Genomic DNA, 6,887 nt, shown 5'->3' on the forward strand with positions numbered 1-6,887 from the left:
TAGACAGTTCAGTATAATCTAGCATAACATGTTGAGGAAAAAGAATGAAAAATAGCTGGATATGTAGACAAAGTCCAGATAATGAAGGCCTTTGTTCCAGGAACTCTTGTATGCTTTGTATAGTCCTAGGAGATTTTATCTTTAGAGTAGGGAATCAGTAAGGGTTTTAATAGGGAAGACACATAACTATATTTCTTTATTAAACATTTTATTGATTTATGATAAAACAATACTATGGAGGGTTTTATTCAATGAAATTTAAACCAAAAAATTAAACTTGTTAATAATTCTATGATATTTTATTGACATTTAAAAATGTACCATTAGATAATAGAAACAGATGAAGGTGTACAAATTAAAACCTCTCTCTATCCCCTACCACTTTCACTCATTCCCAGTCCCTTCACAAAATTAATCATTGTTAACAGTTTTTGTGTGAGTGCTCCCAGAAAACACACACATACACCTACCCCGTCATCTATCTGTATTTTAAGATTTCTACATATTTACTTACCTGTCTGTCATTAACCTATCACCTTTCTATGGATCCATTGATACATCCATCCTCAAGCTATTTATCTATCCATGTATCATCTATTGATTATTAGTAATCTTTGTGACTTGTTTAATGATGTTTTTGAGTACAGCAAAATTATAAAGACTATGTTATTTAGATAGATAGACTAATCATCTGGATTTCATTTTGGGGTAAATAATTGGTAAGGATCTGGTTTATTTTTTTATTTTTTTAAAGATTTTATTGGGGAATTGGGGGAGGGGAACAGACAAGTTGCTGTCCTTTTTTTTTNTATATATATATATATATATATATATATATGACAGAAAGTGCTGTTTATTTAAGACACTTATCTCACTGTATTAATAGTAGATGGTGCAAAGGTATACCAAGCAAAGGCAAAAATAATGAAGGGACTGTTACTTTGGTGACTAATGAGGTAGAATTTAGAATTTAGAAATTAGGATAAAAGTACTAAATGAGAAAAAATAGAACACTTTGTACTGCTAAAATACTATTCACAAGTATTATTACAGCAATTTTGCATATCTACATTCCAAATAGCACAGCATAACCTTAATAAAGCAGAAATATATGCAAGGCCCAATGAACTAACTAGTACACTAGTCATAGAAGATATTATCATATTCTTCTCAGTCTAAAGAGAAATAAAATGGATACAAAAATAAGTTAGACTATAGAAAACCTAAACAATTTTAATAATGTATATTTTATGGCTATATATCAAACTTTGTTTTCCCAAAACAGGTAATGATATTCCTTTTCAAAGGAACATTCACAAAGTCGATCATATAAAGAGATACCAAATTTTAAAATTAGAAATAATGTATTATCATGCTCAGATCACAATTTAATAAAATCAATAATTATTGACAAAACCAAAAATAATGAAGCCATATACTTGTACTTATGTAATGCACTGTGAGTATAGTTTACTTCAAAAAATATTGTTTAAAAACTTCCAAAAATGATAACGAATGCAAATGCAAAGGAACAAGGTGAGAGTTTGATGAGACTTTCACATGCAGATCTGGGAAAATTTGATAATTTAAAAATAATAATAATTAGGGACTTCCATTTCCAGCCATGACAAAACAACTGGTTCTGAACCTGACCTGATGTAAACACCTAGAGTACTGGACAGAATACTCGTATGTGAAATGACTATATTCAGACATTGGACATGGATAATAGGCAGCACTGGACCATTATCTCCAAGAAAAGCTAACAAATGAAGCAATCCCTACAATAGCTCTGACTTTCTGCTGGAGGCATCATAGAAAGAAGGAACACCCCTCCCCCACCTCCCCCTCCACCCACCCCCTGCCAAAAAAAAAAAACCATGGAAGACCTGCTGATTTGAGAAGACAGAGGTGACCTTTCAGAAATTTGCTCAAAGACATCCCACATGAAAGTGGTGGATTCAACCCTAGGCAGTATTCAATCCCAGGCATTCTGGCTTCAGAGTTTATGATCTTCGCTGCTACTCTGTCTTGCATATATTGCACTCTAGCTTATAGGATTCAGTGCTATCAAGTAGAATCCAAAATTCAAAGCTTAGCTGAATTTTCTCTTGGAACCAGAGTAAGACAGTCAATTCAAGCAAGAAAAAAATATAATTGCCTTGGGAAATTACAATGTTGGTTAACTTTCTCATAGTTCTAGACATATTGTTTTCATTAGAAGCCTTTTGCACCATTGAACTAGAGTATGCCCTATAGCTGCATCAATAGCATAATTAATTATTTTTTATTGAAAGATGTTTATGTATCAGGAATAATTTAGTTAAGCTTCCACAATCTGAGAATAACATGTTGATCAATCAAGTTTATAGCACAATGGACTGACAGACCATATGGAGTAGGCTAATGTACTTTAAACAGCTTAGCTGGGAAGTAGAGGGCGCACTTGTATGCAAATATTCATTCACTTGTGTTTTCTCAAGAAAAGTTCTAACACCAAACTTAGACAGGGTTCTGATACTGAAATTGACTCAATCTGCAGCAAAATTAAATGAAAGCCTAAAATAACAAAAAGTAAAACCTCAGTGAAAATAATGGAGTAACGTCCTTAAAAAATTCTCTCCATGAACGCTGGCAAAACTTGTTAGAATCAACTTTATAAGAACTCTCACAATTAAACAAAGGCTTGTAGCAATCCAGGAAGCATTTATTCAAGAAAAACAGCTGAACCTCTATAAGAACAGGAGCTTTGCGGCATTTTTGGTTACTCTATTTCCATCTTCCATTTCTTAACTCTACAGCATCCTTGAAAACCTAATATCAGTGAAAAGAAATCAAATGGAGTCACTGGAGGGGCTGAAAGGAAATTCAAAACCTCAATTCCAGAGAATCATCATTATTTGACATGTCTGGTGGGTCAGTGGAAGGCCTCATTTTCAAGACTGGTTTTATTTGAACCACTTCAGAGCAAGCTTAATACTAAAAGCCTTTTTTACATGGGGCTGTTTGTTTAAAAAGGAGATTAGAGGCAATTAATTAACATCATGACTGCCTGAGGCAGTGAAAAACAGTTGGGGACAACAATAGGCTAGTCCGAGAAACTTTAAAGGAAAATCAGGATACTTTGCTGTCTATAGAGGGCTTAGAAAAAGTCCTACCTATTCCTGGGACTGTAGAAGGCCACACCTACGCACAGGGTCCTGTGCATGCCTGGGGTGGGCACCTGCTTAGGAAAGTACTGAGAAGGCCCTGAGTTCTCACCTCAGACTCGCACTTAAGACTCTCCCCTCAGATTCTGTACAAACAGGAAATGAGGCTAAAGCAGAGCTGCCAACTGCCTGGCTGAGTGTTAAAGATGTGTCCGAATATACATGCAGAGTCCTCTAGCAAACTCATTATAGACATTTAAGGAAATTTCTGTCCAATCATTAGGTGAGCACTAAGATAACCAACAATAGATTTTAATGGTCATACATTAGTCTGCAAAAAAACACAGACGTCACAGAACTATTTTGAAAGTGTCACTACATAAACAACAATTAACATCAACGACAATAAACCCAAGGGAGGGAAAGATCTAACGTCCAGAGTTACCATATAAATTATTTAAAATGTTCAGGTTTCAACAAAGAATTATAAACATGGAAAGGAACAAGAAAGAAAGGCCCAAGCACAAGAAAAAAAAAAAAAAGCAATCAATTGTAACTGTCTCTGAGGAAGTTGGGCATTGGATTTACTTAGGAGACAAAGACTTTAAATCAGCTATTTAAAATACAGTCAGAGAACTGACAGGAATGATGTAAAAATAACTAAANAAAGCTGCATTTTAAAATTCCCAACACACCATGGCTTAGAGATTTGATGACCCCAAGCACTCAGGGCAGTTGACTTATTAACCAAAAGACAGTGTTTAACCTCTTGTGGTTCTCACCAGGCAAAGGCTTTCTGACTTGTCAGATTCACCTCTCTCTATGTTATTAGGGTCTGAGAAATTATTTTTTTATAGGGAAACAAGTTACTCAATCGATATTATAATAGCCCCACCCCTCTGTCAAGATGAGGATTGATTGTTTTAGCTTAACCATGCATATAGGAATAATTTCTGATAAATGCAAACAAAAGCAACAGTTGTTCTTTATCTATGTCATTTGACTCTAATTCCTCTAAGATCATGAACATAGTATATTATATAGTCTAGTCATGAAATATTAGTTAATTTCTTTGGTCAGGGTTCATTTGCAAAGACTCTAATGCTCTCGAGCAGGTTTGAGCAGAGATACATTTATTACTGAATATTTAATGGCTTATGAAATCTTTAGAGTTGCTGAAGAGATAGTTTCAGTGTAAATCAATACTTCAGGCCAACTCTTCCACCGTGGACTGTGGACAAGCCAATCAACTGAAGAGATTTCTTTCATTGCTGTCATTCAGGGCCAGCCCTGACAGGCTCTGTTATGTAAGAGCTATCAAATTTTGGCTGGTGACAGAATATCATGCAGAAAAAAATACCGTTCTTTCTCTGCTAACTATAGAACTGATCATATTTTTTGCTCCTTGGGTAGCTGGCCATAGGGAATTTCCTAAAAAACCATAGGTGTAGTTAAGGCTAAGGCAACAAAGTGGTAGGAACCGGGACTCTGAGGATCCTATTTATGCAAGTTATTCATCTTTTCTTTCTGCCAGGGCCCATCTCATGTTCAACATCCACTGAACAATGACACGCTCCTGCACATGGTTCAATGGATGAAATAGTTCCGTTCACAATGAGCAGTTTGAGTGCCATAATCTCTTTGTATTTCTGGGTCCCAGGAATACAGCCTTCACTGAATATAGTTCGTCTTTACTGAAGTTTAATAGTAAGCGAGGGGCAGTTCTACACCACGGTTCTTCTTTAGGATTGCCACGAGACACCGTATTACATTTCTCTATGTCATGCATTCATTATCACTGGAACTGCTTTATTGTAAGGCTTAAGTGGTGGGACAGGTTATGCCATAGTTTGGACCTGCTGTATAGCCTTCTTTTGCTTTGGGCATGACTTAAATCTGGCAACCTTATGGGTTTCCCAGTAAATGGGTGGGATAGTGAACTCAAGTATGATATATGTGGCTTCTAAAATCCAAAAGGGCCTGATAAATATTGTGCTTCATTATTGTACAGTGTAATGTGTATCAACTTTTCTCTCACTTTAGAGATGATACCTTACATGTCTCAGACCAGTGGACTCCTAGATATTTCACTGATGTGGCAAGCATCTGAATTTTGGGGGATTTACTGCCTATTTTCTCTCATGCTGTGTTTTAAGGCACCTGTGATTCCTCCCATTTTATGCTCACCTGATCCATCATACATAATATCAATATAATGGATGACATGATATTATGTATGATATCTAAATGATCAGTATCTCTCTGGACTATATATAATAATATTTGAGAGCAAGAGAATTGACATAGCCCTGAGATAAGACAGTGGAAGTCTGCTGCTCTTCTTAACATTTCTGCACTATTATAATTATTTTCCATAATTGGGACACGAAAAAAACATAGCCTAAGTCAATAGCTACACATCAGGTGCCAAGGGCATGTTAATTTGCTATTGGAAAGATAGTTAGATGAAACAGTTGAATACTCCAAGGTATATGGAATTACTTTTGATTCCTACATATATCTTTTTATCAAATCAATTTATCTATCACCTGGCATTATAAGCCCTAACATTAATTGGTTGATCTTAATATTTTGGAATTNAAAGACCAAAATAGCCAACACAATATTGACGAAGAACAAAGTTGAAGGACTGACACTAACTAACTTTAAGACTTAATATGAAACTATGGTAATTAAGATGGCATGGCAAAGGCAAAAGAAGACAGGAGATCAACTGAATAAAATAGAAGGCTTAGAAATAGGCCAACACAAATACAATGAACTAATCTCTGACAAGGGAGTAAAGGCCATTTAATGGAGAAAGGAGTGATTTTTCAACAAATGGACATCTGTATGCAAAAAAAAAAAAATCTAGACTCAGGCCTTACACCTTTTACGAAATTGATTAAAATAGATCATAGACCTAAATGTAAAATAAAAAGAAAATTTAATCTTATAAATCTAGAGGTAAACTAGATAAAATATGTTATATTGGATTTGGCCATGAGTTTATAGATATGACACAAAAACCATTATCCCTTATCTTTTATCAAAGAAAAATTGATACATTAGACATTATTAAAATTAAAAACTACTCTGTGAAACATACTATAAAGAGAATAAAAAGACAAGCCACAGATTGGGAAAAGTATTTGCAAAACATATATCTGATAAAGGATTTGAATCCAAAATATACAAAAAAACTCTAAAAACTCAAAAAGTATTGAGTTGACAAACAACCCAACTTAAAATAGGCAAAATACCTAAAAGACACATCATCAAAAAGGATATACAGATTGTAAATAACTATATAGAAATAAACTTGACATCATTTGTCATTAGGAAATTGCATATCAATACAACAATTAAATGCTACCATACCTTTCAGATTGGCTAAAGTCCCCCAAACTGACAATACAAATTGCTGGTGAGGATGCAGAGCAAAAGAAACTCATGCACTGCTACTGGGAACGAAAAATGGAATAGCCATTTTGGAAGACAGTTTGACAGTTTCCTACAAAGCTAAACATAGTCTTACCATGCAATCAAACAATTGTGCTCTTCGGTTGTTCCCATTTGATTTGAAAACTTATACCCACACAAACCACACAAAACCCTGTATAAGAATGTTTGTAGCTGCTTTATTCATAATTGTCCAAAACTGGAGCAACGAAGATTTCCTTCAAAAGGTGAATGGATAGATCAATGGGCATACCCATACAATGGAACATTATAGGG

The sequence above is a fragment of the Hipposideros armiger genome, unplaced genomic scaffold, assembly GCF_001890085.2.
Source record: "Hipposideros armiger isolate ML-2016 unplaced genomic scaffold, ASM189008v1 scaffold_603, whole genome shotgun sequence".
Classification (NCBI taxonomy): domain Eukaryota; kingdom Metazoa; phylum Chordata; class Mammalia; order Chiroptera; family Hipposideridae; genus Hipposideros; species Hipposideros armiger.